At 40.5% G+C, this 16,593-nt stretch overlaps 1 protein-coding gene across 10 annotated transcripts in view; it reads left to right on the top strand.

The window, feature by feature from the left end:
- Nucleotides 1–16,593, top strand: part of ANKRD44 (ankyrin repeat domain 44) — a 329,152-nt gene that overhangs the window by 80,054 nt on the left and 232,505 nt on the right. The gene's annotated exons all lie outside the window — the stretch shown is intronic.

Genomic DNA, 16,593 nt, shown 5'->3' with positions numbered 1-16,593 from the left:
CGGGCTCTGTGCTGACAGCACTGAGCTGTCTTGAGATTCTGTCTCTGTCTCCCCCTCTCTCTGCCCCTCCCCTGTTCATACTCTTTCCCAAAACAAACAAGCAAACAAACAAACATTAAAAAAATAATCCCCTCTAGCTCTAAGAGTCTATTATCTGGTTGGTCTCTTACCAAAGGATTTCTGAACCACACAACAGCTTAGAAATGTGCTTACTGTAATGAACACTGGATTATTTTTGTCTTGGAAAATACAGAAAAGTTATCGAAGAGTTATAGAAGCTATGTTCTTGATTTGTAAGATAATTCTCTAGAGGAAGCTGTAGATTTCTTCTATGAGACATTGAACATGGGAGAGAGTCACAGAGTTTAATACAGCCAGGAAGGAAGAATTGTTCATTTTTGGGTTACAGAAAGCTTTTTTTCCTCAGAAGTTTATGCTAGAAAAATATGTTCATAGTCCTAGAAGAGAATGTTTGGGTTGCAAACTATTTTAAAGGTAAGCACAGTAATTTTTAGACCACACAGCTTTTTTTTTTTTTTAATTCTTATTTGAGAGAGAGTGAGAGTGTGTGCAAGTGGGGGAAGGGGCAGAGAGAGAGAGAGAGAGAGAGAGAGAGAGAGAGAGAACTCAAGCAGTCTCCATGCTCAGCATGGAGCCCGACTCAGGACTCAGTCCCACAACACTGGGATCATGACCTAAGCCGAAATCAAGAGTCAGACACTCAACCAACTAACCCACCCAGGTGCCCCCTTTTTAGCTCATACTAATATTTAAGTCCAAAGGGATAAAACGATATTTTTTAAAGGCCAAATTATTAGGTCTGTTTTTGAGTCAAACCAGTCCTCATTAAAGCAAACAAATTACCCTTCCTTGAGAATCAGATTTCTCCAAACCAGATTTGTCTTTAAATGTAATACACTAGAAAACATAAGATTAATCAAATGTTCTTTTCATTTACTTAGTTTCAAATTATTAACCATATAAGAATTGGGATGAAATTTTTTAATAGTTTTTACTTGGGTATCAGAAGAAAAATTGAGATGTGTGACATAAAATTTGATAGCAAAGCTTTCCTCACAAGTATTTCCTGTTCATGTCTGAGGTTCATTGGATCCCCAGAGATGGTTATCATCCAACACATAAGCAGGTCAGAGTAAATCCAAAGCCCAAGGTCATCCCCCATCCCTCCCTCCCTCCCTACCACAAACATAAAAAGCTTTCACTATGTAATCTCCTTTTGTGTCTGAAGAATCTCTCCAAGATTCTGAACTGCTGTTTCTTCCATACAGGAAGCCACCATCCATTTCTATGATAAACTTCACATATATTTTGAATTGAGATCCTATGCTCTATAACAATTGTGTACCAGGAGAGTGGACTGCAAATGAGCTCACGCGGCAGCTGGTAGGAGCGTGTATAATTAGATAAGAGGTGTTTTTGAAACAATGTTTCTACTTATTACTAGCCCTCAACTCTTTTTCCTGAAAAGGGAAAGAAAATGGAGTTTGTATTTAAAAATTCTATGAGGCTTTAAAAAAATACTGGGTGTTAGTTTTTAAGTACAGAAAAGCATGGTGAAGAAAACAAAAATGACCCAAATTCATCACCTAGGTAATCCAGTAAGCCTCTGAAACTCACATGTGCAAACAAGGACACAGAAGAACTACTCCCTAAATATCTGCTTTTAATAGAGAACTTTTTTTTTTTTTTTTTAATTTCTAAAATGAGGTGGGGTGCCTGGGTGGCTCAGTTGGTTAAGCGTCCAACTTCGGCTCAGGTCATGATCTCATGTTTTGTGAGTTCAAGCTCTGCGTCAGGCTCTGTGCTCACATCGGATCCTGGAGCCTGCTTTGGCAGGCTGTGTCTCCCTCTCTCTCTGCCCCTCCCCCACTTTCTCTCTCTCTCTTTCTCTCTCTCTCTCAAAAATAAAATAAACATTAAAAAATATTGAAAAAAATAAAATGAGACTAGAATATAATAACTATATTTTGGCCCCTTATTATGTGACAATTCCTGTTCTAACTTTTAATCCTCCAACAACTATTATAAAGTAGATTATTATTGTCCTCACTTTGCAGATGAGAAAAGATGCTAAGTGGTTTATTTGCCTACGGTCATGGTTAATATGCAGGACAGCTGGGATTTGAACTCAGACAGCCTGGCTTCCAAAGCCCAGCTCATAAACCATTTCTTACGCCACTTATTACAGAATTCTTGGGAGTTAAACTATAGAAAGTTATAACTACTCTTGCTAGGTAAATTAGTTTGCTGTGGAAACCAAAAACTATCATCTTAGGTTGTTGAAGAACACTTCTGAAGACCATCTCCTTATTCAGACCTACCCCTTGGGATCAGCTCAGAAAAGCAGAATTTGGTTTAACAATACCTGAAAGATTATGCAATTTCACATGCTGTATTAGATTAACATTATGTTTACAGGGTGGAAAGTGCCAATTGTGGCTACAGTTTGAAATTGATTTCCCTGCTTGCTCTTCTTTATTTTTCAATTATTTAATTTTTTTTCTTTCTGAGGATCTTCAAAATATGGTCAAGATCTAAACCATGGAGTGCTGCTTTCATCAGAGCAATGATAATGGTGGTAATGCGTCTTGTACCCTGTCAGATGAGGCCTAGGACTTGATTTGCCTTCTAGAATGGAGGATGACTTCAGGGAACAGTTTAAGGGACCAAGATCCTTCTCTGGTTGTAATTAACACCTTAGAAGCCAACATTTCATATATGCAGATAGAAAATTATTTTCCTAAGTGCATTCTGTTACACATGCTGGCTCACACATTGGTTGGATCTTGTATTTTATTCATTCGTCAAACCTTTTTCTTTAATTTTTTCTTTTTTTCTTTTTGCCATTTAAGAATTTATTTGTTGCACAAGTAATAAGTGAAAGTACACAAGTAGATATAAGCGTCGGATTTATAAGAATTCAAATCTGTAAGTAACAAATGGTGGAGAAAATGTAGGTACCCAGGAACTCTCCCACACTGCTCCTGGGAGCGTAAATTATTACAGCTATCTGGAGGGTAATTTGGAGAGAGTGAGGTTGAAGCTGTGCACCCCCCACAACCCAGTGGGTTTGCACCCTTGGGAAGCTCTTGTGTCAGAGTGTAAGAAAACAAGTACAAGAGGGTTCATTGCAACATGTCCATAATGAAAAAACAGACAAACTGGAAGCAAATCTAACTGAAACAGAGAAATACAGAGTGGTCTTTTTCATGTGATGGAATATCATATAGATATGAAAATGAATGAACTACAGTTACATGCACCAACGTAAAGAAATCCCCAAAACATAATGTTGAATGAGAAAGGCAAGTTCCAGAAGGAGCTTTATATACCATGATTCCATTTATACAAGCATTTAAAACACTACATTGTTTACGGTTATAAACATACTTAGGGAATATCTAAAAACATGCATGGGATTGATAACTACTGGTCTCAGGATGGTGGTTTACTGTGAAGCAGAAGGATGAACAATAGATCTGGGGCTTTCCTTACATCTGTAATGTTTCATTTCTTAAACTGGGTGGTAGGTACATGCATGTCTCTACTCTTGTCTGAGCTGCTGTGTATATGTTTCCAGTATTTCATAGTTCAGTACTAGAAAAGAATGCAACTGTCTTGAAACCCTGTTGTAATTTTATCAAAATAACAACACCAAATAGAATCAGGAAGAAGGGAAGGAAATCTGATGAAGTAACATGAAATGACTGCTTTGCTTAAGGAAACTTGTTGAAAGCACAGACAAAATGAGCACAGCACTAGGAACACTAGATCGGAGGGATGATGACCTTTCCTCAAACTTCTCCTGACCCCTTATTTCAAGATGTCCCTAGCCCAGTAAAAGACCAAGGAGGAGAAAGTGAAGGGAAGAGGATGTGTCCTTGGTCCAGAAGAGGGATCTAAGTCTTTCAGAATAGGACCATGAAGTGCCTTTTGAAGAGACACACACAACCCACAGGTGATGGGCATCTCAAGGCTTAAATAAAACTTCATCTTCATGAATGTTTCTGATCCTAATGCAAATATTTAGTTCTTATTCCTCACCATTCTTGGTAGGGTGTTTTGTCTCTCGTTTTAGAGCTTTCAGCTACGGCAGAAGTTCAGGAGGCTGATTTCCTACCATCTTCCTCTTCTTCCTGTGTCTGCTCTCAGGGCAGTGGCCGGTGCTTTCCGGGAATAAAGAGAAAGGAAAGTACCAAGCAGATTCTAGTAGGCAGTTGCAGCACACGGTATTAGGATTGCCAGCCTAACATTGTCCACCTTAGAAGACCATCTCCTATTCTAGAAACCTTTATTCTGTCTTCCTCTGTGTGCCATTCATAGCCAGAGCAGAACCATAAAATAAAAGATTTGAGTCCGGGAAGTTGTTTTAATACTGGGATTGTAGTATAGGAAGGGATCCTCGACATTCAGTACAGTGTTCTCATTTTACAGATAGCAAGAGTAAGATTCCAGTATATGTAAGTAGCCTGACCCAAGAGGTGGGAGAGCCAGATTGGAGCCGCCATTCCTGCCCTCACGTGAGGGGCTTCCTGCTCCGCCGGCCATCTCTTCAGAGCCCATCTTGTTTCCAGTTCTTACCTTTGGCTGAACTATCTGAACATTTCCCCTGTGTTCCATCTCTAATTCCAAGACCTTTCCGGGTTATCTCCAGTGAAAAGAGACATATTATGTTGTCCTTTTGCCAACGACTTTCAAAAGGAGTGAAAGAGGACACCGAGGGAGGTGAAGATAAATGCATTTATCCTGAGCCCCTCACACTGTGCTTCAGATCCTTAGGGAATTTTTTTTCCCCCCTGAAAGAGATTAGAGGTTGAGCCACTCTGAGCTATGCTTTCCTCCTTAGGAATGACTTTCCTTTGTAGTCAAGGTTAAAGCAGGAGTTTGAGGTCAGGGCTGCTAGTCAAAGAACAACCAAACTATGGCATTAAAAAGATTTCCTTCCTTATCTAGCAGTTATGTTTTAAAATAATTCAAAGTATATAAATTTAGGAGATGGATACGTTCTCCTAGCTGTTTTCTGTAAAAGTAACTTTCACATCACATAATATATCTCAAAAGCAAACGATCAATTGTAAGCCTACCTGTGAATCTAAATGAAGTAGGCTCCTGAATGTCCATTTAATGAGGGCTTTTAAATGTCTCAGAGGTTTTAACACTGATTTATATTAACAGGTAAATTTCTAAGGCAAGATTCTCTGAGACTGGTTGCTGGGGGCAAACTAACTGCTTCAGCTGGGAGCTGTACTTGTAATCCTTTTTTACTTGTCCCCCCAGAAATATCAGCTTCACACAGCAGTGAATTGAAGCAGCATCCATCTTCCAGCTGCGGAGCCTCTCCGCCAAAGTGAAGGGTATTTGTGATTGAGTCTGGCCACCAAGCAAATTGCCAGTGTCCACCCATAATAATTCTTCATCACATTTCTTTCTCTAGGGCATATTCCTTGTCTCAAAATACTTGCTGATGGTACTTAATGAGTGGAGAAAAAGGCAGAGAAATAAGAAAAACCCATTATACAGACAACCCATTTTCTAGGCTAACAAACATGACACCAAGAATATCGTAGTGCTTCATCTAATTCCTTGTTGGATCATAACCCTGTAGGATTTATAATAAAATCTTCAGGCATATTAATGACGGCAAATTTTGTTTCTGGAGAAAATGGGAATAAATGTTCTTCAAATTTAAATATAAATATATGGTAAAGAAGAAACAAAAGCTGTCGCGTAATGAAGGCCTGCTATAAAAAAGGATTACATTGTGACTGTTTTGTTTCTTTATTTTTTTCTACATTTAGTATTGTATACTTTCATTCTTATGTAACTTTTCTAGATTGATTTCAAAGTAATTTATATTACACAGACTTTTCTGACCCAAAAAAAGGTGATCCTAGAATATTCCTCTACTACACTTTAATAAATTATTTGCATATGTAAGGAAAATATGAAGAGCAGCTTTCTGAATCTTGATAAAACAAAGGGCATCTTTTCTGCTAAGGCTTTTACTCTCTTTCATTACTTCCTTCTGTATTCTCTGAGGCCTCTCCCAGCCTTAGGAGATTTGTCTGTTTAGCCTGATTTTAATTTCCTCTGTAGGATGTCTTCTTCCCTTGGGAGATGAGACACAAGCTTCTCTTGTGTATTAGAGCTTTCTCCTATTACAAATATAAAGCAAAGAATCCTTTTCCAGTGATTTGCACTACATAGTCCATTTGGTTAATTCTCGTCTGGGTTTCTCAGACCTTGATTATTCTCAAGATCCTCAAATCAAGGTCTCATTTGTTTTCGTAGTATCATAAAAATTTACTTTATTCACTGTTTTTAAAACAGCCCTCAGATCCTTCTTGAATTTCTTGTAATTACCTGTCTAACTATACATTTATTTATCAATCAGGATGTTATTGGATCCAAGTGATGGAAATCCCACTCAAACTAGTTTAAGCAAAAGTGACATTACATTCTGGAGATGGATGGTTGTGCTGGTCACACAACAATGTGGATGGCCTTCATGCCACAGAAATGTACACTTAAAAAAAGTGACTTTATGAACCCCACCCCCTACCCCCAATTCTGAGAAGTATAAAAGGGCTTCAGGAAACTCTGTTTTCTTCACTGTCTCTTAGAGATCCAATATTTGACTCATCATCCCTTGCCTTCAGTATGTGACACGGAAATGTGGGAGGCAGGGAGTGGACAGTAGCATGGGTCACAGGTGGCTTCATGGAGAAGCTGACCCTTGAACTATGGTTATTGGCTTGGGAGCAGTTGCAAAAAGAGCCGTCAAAATAAAGTGATCGGCTTGAGCAGAGGTGTGAAGATGGGAAAACCCGGGTAAATAGTTGACTTTGGCTCTCGAATGCCCTGTATGATGTGTGCACAGCAAGCAGAATGGCATAGCTAAGTTCAACAAAGGTGGTTGGGAACAGTGGGAGTTCCACGGGCATTTTATACATCCCTGGAGACTGAAGTGGGTACGTGAGGACAGTGGCACCTCATAAAGAAGGCAGAGGCTCCTGCTCTGGGGAGTCCAATGTAGAAGGAGTGTTGGAGAAGGATCATCTCAGTAAACATTTTCCACTCCTTCTGTTCAAATGTCTTTTTATCCTTTCTGTCATGTTACAGGTCCTCTTCTAAAGTATCCCAAGCAAATAAGAATCCATTCTGTTCTGGTGTCTTGATCTCAAGAATTATTCTTTTCTTCTATCTCATTCTAGTGTTTTAATGCTGCCTATGAATTTTCTTATTTATAACCTAAGCCCTCATGCTATTGCCAAACTTATTCTGTCAATAGGAAGCAGAGGGAATGTTTTCATCCAGGAGTGAAAGGCTTTGTTGCTAAATATCTTTTCCTCTGGGGCCAATTACACAAATGTTTTTCTGGAAATTCTGTGGGAGTTGTGTATTCTGAGCGGAACTGCAGACTTTTTAGATCTGGAAAGGACCTAAAAAAATAAATAAATAAAAACCAACAAAAAACATGCCATTCAACCCACTCATTTAACAGATGAGAAAACTAGATCCCACAGTTGCAATATAACCCTATCATACTTTATTACCTCGAAGGATAAAAATCTCAAGGGTGCACCTTGAGGAAGAGCAAATGAGTGATTCAGAACCATTATCTCTTTGCTCAGAAGTGGAAAATAGCCTCTTCTGGATTTGTTACCCAGCCATTTTCCTGTTGCTTAATTTCTCAATTGTTTTACACAACAATTTTAAGTGTCTTTCAGATACAGAGTAGAGTATGCTATTTTTGCTGTCTCCCTCCAAGAGAGTCTATTATGTCTTTCAAGCACATACTAGTCTTACTCTGGTTGAGTCACTTGTGTTTTGATGGGCTATGATGACACCAACATTTTCTCTGGTGACGAACACTAATATGTTCCGCCATTGAAATCCATTTTGGGAGCATTCCATCCTTACTGAGAGTCTGATTCTCTGGATGGCTTTAGAGCCTTTGATAAAAACCCTCATGGTGTTTACATCATATCTGACACCCTGGATCTTTCTTTGTTTCTTTATGGGTTCTGACTGACTGAAAAACACATGAATCAGTCAGGAAACAGGAGGTAATTGTGGCTATTTAGATAACCTAGTAACATGGAAGATAATTGGGTCATGAAAAAAGTGAAAAGTAAATGAAATGATTTCTGCTCATCAGCAACACCAAGCTCACTTGGCAAACAGTGATGAGAAGAATAGTTAAAACTCCTTCTTCATCTTCCCGCTCCTTTTATGGGCTGGTGATTTTATAGACCAGCTGGCTCTGCCTTCTTATTTGTGATGGTGGTTGAGCCCTTTTTTTTTTTTTTTTTTTTTTTTTTGCCAAAGGAGTGATTTTGGTTGTTTGTTTTTCTATTCGTGTGCTTGCTTAGAAGCCAGCCACTGGCTGCCTTAGGTTTCATGCTATTTCAGGGTGGTAAGATAGTGTTTCCCGGAAGTTGATGCTTGTGAGGACAAAAATGTTTTTCTGCTGCAGAAAAGGTAGTTATGTATGGTATGATGTTAGTGCAGAATGGAAAGTCTAGTCTTTTCCAGTCATAGGCCACAAAGAGGAAGATGGTGAATGCAACTTTACTCAGGGTCTTGGAGAGAGGTCACCCTTGCTCCCCTCCCAAGAGCCAAATCAGTTCCTACAAGAGAACTCTGACTGGTCAGCCTGGGTCATGTGCCTGCCTTGGTGGTGAGCAAAGCTGCAGGAAGTTTTCTAATTAATAGTTTCTTCTGAATCACGGGATTTAAGAGAGTGAGTTCCTAAAATGGAGGGAGGTAGGACCAACTAAAAAGCTAAGATTTTTCCTCCAGCAACTTTGATCCTTTGGAGTACATGGGTTAGTTCACAGTAGGTGCTCCAAAGAGATTTGCTGGATCACTGATAGGAGAAGCCCTGGAGGAAATATTCTTCCTAAGTGAGAGATTTTTAGGGTGAAATATCCATTCATTTCCTCGTTTGAATAAAAGTACCATTCTTGTATATTACTTATAGATTGGGACAAAAATTTTTGAAAACCATACTGCATATGCTGTATTTTAAATGACAGTTTTGTACTCTGAACCTTCACATGAGTTGCTCTCTTAAATCTTCCCAGCAGCCAGAAGAGGTAGGCAATTTCCTTTCCATTTTACAGATGAGAGGACAGAAACCATGGGGCAAAGTTTCAGAGCCAGTGAAAGGCAGAGCAAATCCTCGAACCCAGGTCTGTGTGATTTTTGTGTTCTTTCTTCGATGCCCCAGCTGCTTAGGAGACAGCTGGCGGATGTGCTGTTGATCGAGGTTGTGACGTTGAATACAAATTGAGAAGGAAATGAGGAAACAGCATCATAAATCCTGACACAAAAGTTTAAGTCTCTTAAAGGCCTTCAATATGTCATGGCTCTTAGGATCTCTCAGTTGGTGCCACACAATTAGGCCCAGAGTCTTAATTGCAGGTTGATTTCCAAAACTGCATGTCCCTGTGCCAGTAGGATTTATGTGGAGACATTTACTTTAATTAAATGGCTACTTAGTGACAGGCTTAACATAGATCTTTTAAAGTACCAGATACTTGGTCAACCAAGAATGCGTATCTTCCTTACTAACAATACATACAGATGTTTATTTCAGTTAATTGAAGCTATTAAAAATTGGAGATTGTTCTCTCATTCATGGTTTTAGGGATGGAGTAAGCTGGAGGCTATGGATTTACTGCTTCACACTTTCGCATTTTGAGTGTTACACTGACTCGCCATACCGGCTGACCCCCTACACTGAGAGAAACTCATGCCGCCAAACTCTTGGGTTTCTGTATCCCAGTCAGTACCTCACAAAATAGGCTTTTTTTTTTTTTTAAACCAGAAACAAGAAAGAGCTTCAGGTGAAAATTTGGGGCTGGCTAGTTACTTCTTAGTGTTTTTCAGCAAACAGAGTAAAATATACTAGCACATTTTGCTTAGATTTACTGTATCAACCCAACATGGAAAATTCTGATGGGGAACTTTAGATGAACTACACACTTGCTTTTTATTTATTTTTTTATTTTTATTTTTTTAATTTTTTTATTTAAATTTTTTTTTAAATTTTTTAACATTTATTTATTTTTTGAGACAGAGAGAGACAGAGCATGAATGGGGGAGGGTCAGAGAGGGAGACACAGAATCTGGAACAGGCTCCAGGCTCCAAACTGTCAGCACAGAACCTGACTCGGGGCTCGAACTCACGGACCGTGAGATCATGACCCGAGACGAAGTCGGCCGCTCAACCGACTGAGCCACCCAGGCGCCCTGCACACTTGCTTTTTAAATGCAGCTATTAAAAATAACCAATAAATAGATGCAGTCGCATGCGTACAGCTATTGGTTGTTCTAGTGCCTGAGCTCTGGTTTGGCCTAACTTTGAGCATCCATCTGGGAAGGAACATTCGTGACCTTCTGGTCTCTGAGGCTTTGCTTCTGCTATAGCCATTGATACCATCTGCCTTCTGTGTTCTAGTTTGTATTTCATTTAGACACATGTTTCGCATTTCATTTTTATAATGTTTCTTTTTCTTTCCCAACGATATCAGAGACCCAAAATTTGGAATATGTGCATGAAAAAAATAAAAAAATGAGAAAGCAACTCACCTGTGATGTAATCACTAAGAGATAAATACTACTGACTTGTTGATATTTTTCCTCCCATTTTTTTCTCAACACTTCCTTATTTAATATATGTGTATATGTGCTTCAAAATATAGACTTGCTAGCTTGTATATTTGTCTTTATGCAACCGAATTCTTTTTGCATGTTTGCATGTCTGTTTGTATGCCAGCCTTGGCGATCTTGGATATGCTTTTGTTTACTTGTTTTCCTACTATGTTACAAAAAAGTATTTCTCCAAGTCCTTAAAACTTCTTTGAAATATCATTTCTTAACAGCTGCATAATATTCTACCATATGGATGTGCTGTATTTTATTTCATTATATCCCTAAGATTAGATAATTAGGAAGTTTGCAATATTTTCTATAAATAACATCCTAATAAACATCCTAAACATGAATCTTTGTGCTCATCCCTGGTTGTTTCCTTAGGGTAACTTCCCACAACACTTATAGAGGTAAAGAATGGTAATATAGGGGTGCCTGGGTGGCTTAGTTGGTTAAGCATCCGACTCTTGATTTCGGCTCAGGTCATGATCTCAGGGAGGTGAGATTGAGCCCTGAGTCAGGCTTTGTGCTGGGCGTGGAGACTGCTTGAGATTCTCTCTGTCTCTGTCTCTCCCCTGCTTGTGCTCAAGTGTGCTTGTGCACTTTCTCAAAAAAACAAACAAAAAGAATGTGAATATAGGTGTAGTTCATCTGAAGGTACCTTTAGCTGCAGACTCCATCTTATTCTTTGATTCTTTATCCTTTAAAGTGACTTGATCGCCTTAAAATGATCCTAAAATTTACATAGCAATAAAGAAACCCAAATTGTATTTTAGAAAAGATTCTATACTCCTAAAGATACCAACGTTTGATCGCTTAAGGTAACTGTGATTGAGATATTATCTTTCTAACAATGAACAGAAGAGTTCTAAGTTTGTTTACTCAAGAAGTCTGATAAACCAGATCATTAAAAGTGTTAGAATCATCTTGTTTATGAAAACTTGCCGTTGGTTTAAATTGGCTGTTTAAAGATCGTATGAATCAGTTGCCAAGAGCTTGGCAATGCACATGTCCAATGCCATTATTTGCTCAATAACAACTTTCTGCTTAGGCTTAGCTTATAAGGCTGATAATTGAGGCATGATGAGACTGCACAGTGCTCAAGGGTATAATAAACCTTGCTTATTAGCTGGAATAGAGAAATATTTACCCGTGCTCTGCTAATGAGCTGTTCTTTATATCATTTAATTAGCTGGATTTATTCTAGCTGAGGTTAAATGTGTTTAATATATTTCATAGAGGTCTTGAAATAACGTGTTGAAATCAATGAGACAAAATGCAGAAAAATTTCAAGCAGGCTTTCTGTGGAATAATCACCATGCAGATATTGTTTGGGTTCATCTTAGAAAAACCAGAAAGCTGGCTGGAAGATACACTGCCAAAAATAATATCTATGTTATATATACTTCTTTTTTAAAAAAAAATTTTTTTTTTTTAACGTTTATTTATTTTTTTGGGACAGAGAGAGACAGAGCATGAACGGGGGAGGGGCAGAGAGAGAGGGAGACACAGAATCGGAAACAGGCTCCAGGCTCTGAGCCATCAGCCCAGAGCCCGACGCGGGGCTCGAACTCACGGACCGCGAGATCGTGACCTGGCTGAAGTCGGACGCTTAACCGACTGCGCCACCCAGGCGCCCCTATATACTTCTTTTATAGACCACTAGTGGAAGTAGATGTACAGTGTTCTCCTTTGGAAGATACTCCTTATTCAACCTCATCTTGTTTGGGGTGATGCACAGACTATGTTCCAGGGGGTACAGCTTTCTGAGTGACTAGTTTTAAGTCTGTATTTGAAGTAAAGGTCTGTAGAGTCAAAATGATCCTTTAGGATACCTTTGGAAGGCTCCACCTTAGAGTCCAACACGATGTCCTGGATGGAGTCCGACAGCCAGTTTTGCCTACAAAGCTGTAATGGATTGCTGTTTCTCTGAGCAGCAGATAAGCAGTTGGCTTGTGTTTAGGGGCCAACGTGTATGAAAAATATGTCTCTTTAAACACCAGAGTCCTGCTCACCTCTGTGAGGTGTTCACACTGTGAGAAGCTCTCCGGAAGGAGTCCAAGGGAACTCTGGAATAGTTTCTTTCTCTTCTCTCTCTTTCATTCTAGGGCATGAGGTCACCTAGTGGGATTGCTGGTATGCATGCGTATATGTATTTCCCTGCCTCCCTCCCCTGTAGTGGCTGTTATTGGATTCTTTTGAGTGAAAGCAGGTGTTGTTATGTGACACCACAGCAGTTGCTGTGATGCAGGATTTTTACCCATGTTGAAGTTCGTCTGTGAGACCCTACAGTGACCTCATTGGTTAACACACATTATAAAAACAGAGTGGATGAGGCTGGGTGAATGAATGTGTTATTTTGAAATTATCCTCTAATAATATTATAGTGTTCCCTTCCCTACATTCAGTGAGCATAGATTTGTTGAGGACCTACTATGTGCTAGGAGTTAGGGACACAATGGTGACTCTGTAGACCCAATACCTGCCCTTCTGGAGATTATGGTCTTGGTAGGTTCCTGAGAATGTGCTGTTGCCTAGGCAATGATGGACTGACCAGATAGTCATTAAATCTATAGACATTCAAATGTTTGGTGCAGAAAATTCTTATTTTGGGTTTATGACTTGGAACTGTATGGTGAAAATAGTTTCTTTGAGAACTACCCATTATCTAAACTCACATACCTACCAGCATATAAAACCCAGCCTCAGAGGCCAGATGACCTTCCTATCTCATGTCAGCATACTCTCACCATATCACTATCTACCTGTTTCCAAACTCTTGGCCCTAGTACTGCCTCATGTCTGGCATCTTCTGTATCCACCATCATCAGCACCTCCTCGCTCCGGTTCCTCGTTCTTGGGATCTGTATGCCTGCCCTCGCTCCCCTCCTTCCCCTGAAGTAGTGGTGGCAGGGTGTGTGTGTGTGTATGAGAGAGACAGAGTTTCAACAGAGTAAATTCCTGTGCGGGAGAGTTTTCTTTTGATTACTAATCCTTCATCACTAGAGCGCTGGTCACAAAACTAGAGAAGAGGCCAAGGTGATTGGGTCCCCAGTTGCATATGTTCCTTTGGCTATTTTGGTCTTGATCTATTGACCTTTCATGGGGTCTCCTTGTGCTTCTACCCCTTATCTGAGCAATGGTTTATAATCTGCTTTTCTTAATGAACACTTACAACCTCCAAAGTGGTAAAAGAAGGAGAACCTCCTGGTGGGATGGGGCAGCCGGACTGAATGACCCTGACTTGGTCCAAGAATCTTGTGCCCTTCAAGATGGTGCATCGGAGGCATGGCAGGGTCTGCCGAATTCACAGGATTAACACAGTTTATCTTCCCAGATGGTTAGGTTTTTTTTCATTTGTCAACTAAAAAAACATTATTCTTACACTGAAACAAACGTGGTTATCTTAAGGCATAAACCATAAAATTTACATGAATTTTAAGTTAAAAGATTATTTTTGAGTCAGACATCCAAGGAGTACATTCCCTCTTGTCTCCTGTCACAAGTGCTTTGGAGGAAGAGTTTGAACAGGCCTGATTGGGTCATGGCTCCTTGGTTCGTTTATCTGAGATATGTAGGAAGCAATCAAGGTATACTGGTTGCTTTCCCTCCATGCTTCCCACTTCCCTAAGTTATTCCCTGTGTTATCGCTCACACTGAATGTGCTCAGCTCTGCGCATCATCCTTCTGTATGCCTGCCTGTTCCACAAATGCTGCTGACATTGCTCCTGGGTTTCCCTGAACCTGCTCAAAGGATAGGCCCTGTGGTTCCTCGGTATTGAAGGTAAATAGCGCAGGACCAAGCAGTGAGTGGAATGGCAGCAGCCTGGCTTCAGGACATCAGAGTGAGAGACGTGTACTTAGAGAATGGACACAGGGGCCACCTGGCCCATTACCCTCCCTTGGCACACAGGTGCACAATGGAGGCTACATAACATGAGAGGGTGTCTATAGTCCCTAGGTAAACCCTACTGAGGAAGCAGGACAGGATTAGCTTATCGGCTATAACACTGACCAGAACAGAGTTTGCCCTGGACACTTTCTGCTCCATCAAACCCCATCAAAGGCTGTAAGGACATTTGTCCTTCTAAACTTTCACTTTCCTCTGTGTGGAGTTGAGGCCATGCTCAGCTTCTGTTTCTGACCTCCTTTGAAGTTGCATCTCTCCATAAAGGAGGAATGGTATCTGAGTCCAAGGAAGCTGACGCTTGTCATTCCAGTTCATAGCCCCTGACCCCCTAATCTGTCCAAGGCAAGAAGTTCCAACAGGTGGGGTGATCCTTCTCTTTTAAGGCCTCCCTTGTAAGAGGAGAATTTGCTTCCTTCCTAATCTCTGGAAGAAGGCTACAGAATAAGAGAGGCATCTGCCTTATGGAAAATTTCTGAGTATGCCAAGTGTGTCTTTGATGCCTTCCCAGCAGAGCCAGCTCAGTGGAATGGGAGAGGCACAAGCTTTAGGACCAGACAGATCTTTTTCTTTTTTCATATTTCTTTAATTATTTTGAGAGAGAGAGTGTGTGTGTGCACATGCAAGCATGCATGGGCAGGGGTAGCAGCAGAGAGAGAGGGGGAGAGAGAATCCCAAGCAGGCTCCATGCTATCAGTGCGGAGCCCGACTCAGGGTTTGATATCACAAACTGTGAGATTATGACCTGAACTGAGATCAGGAGTCAGGACGCTTAACTAAATGAGCCACCCAGGCGTCCCAAATCAGATGGGTCTTAATTTGGATCCAACCCTGGTCCTTCACTAGCATTATAACGTTGGTTGGGTTACTTACATTACCAAGCCTCCTTTTCCTCATCTGTAAGAGGATGATATTAAGAACTCACTGTTAGTAGTGAAGAGGATGCAAAATAATGTAAGAGAAGTGCTTGGCATGTAGTAACAACTCAATAAATGCTCCTCATGGCTGTTCTGCATCCCTGAGCCCAGGTGAAAACACTATCCTCCCCCTTTCTGCTGATCTCTATTGAGGAGTCAATAAAAAAAAATTAAAAAAAACCTCATTTATTAAATAAACGACTTCTCAGTATGATGTGACTGAATGATAATCTTCTAACTCACTCATGTGACTAAAGCCTTAAAAGGGGAACTTTAACTCAAAGGAGTTTTTGTTACTAAGTCTTTTAGGTGGTGGGAGTCAGTTCCCATGGTTTCTGAGCAGCTTGTGCTTTGTCCCTGTGCCTTCAAGAGAGGCCCCAAAGTACCCTCTCTCCCTGGCAGCCCTCACCTAGCTGCAGTCCTGTTCTTACTGCCTCTGAGACCAGACCCGTGCTCTGATTCTTTGCTCTCCTGGCTCATAAGGCAACCTTGTGCCGTGTGCTGAGGCAGCACCCTTATCTGTCCATCTTACAGAAATCAGAAGCTGTTGTTTTAGCACTTCACCGTTTCGAGCTTTTCATCGTGATTTACATAAGTGATTCCTGTTCTTAGAGGAAAATAAAATAAAATTTTTTTTTAAATTTTTTTTTTTCAACGTTTATTTATTTTTGGGACAGAGAGAGACAGAGCATGAATGGGGGAGGGGCAGAGAGAGAGGGAGACACAGAATCGGAAACAGGCTCCAGGCTCTGAGCCATCAGCCCAGAGCCTGACGCGGGGCTCGAACTCACAGACCGCGAGATCGTGACCTGGCTGAAGTCGGACGCTTAACCGACTGTGCCACCCAGGCGCCCCTAAAATTGTTAAATAAAAGACCGGTCAACTTTTTATCATTTGTATGCAACCGATGGATTGAGATGTGTTGAGAAAGCTTCTGAGGTTGTATCTGTGAGACCGAAAAGAGTGTCATGCTTGATTAGTGATGTCTGCTAGAGACACGGGAATGGAAGTAGCAGCTCTGACTGCGTATTTTTCTTTTTTAACGTTTATTCATTTTTTGATGCAGACAGCGCACGAGTGGGGGAG

Source organism: Puma concolor, chromosome C1 (assembly GCF_028749965.1).
Source record: "Puma concolor isolate L17-30 chromosome C1, mPumCon1.1.hap2, whole genome shotgun sequence".
Classification (NCBI taxonomy): domain Eukaryota; kingdom Metazoa; phylum Chordata; class Mammalia; order Carnivora; family Felidae; genus Puma; species Puma concolor.
The sequence above is the reverse complement of the archived record's forward strand: the minus strand, read 5'-3'. Positions and strand labels throughout refer to the sequence as shown.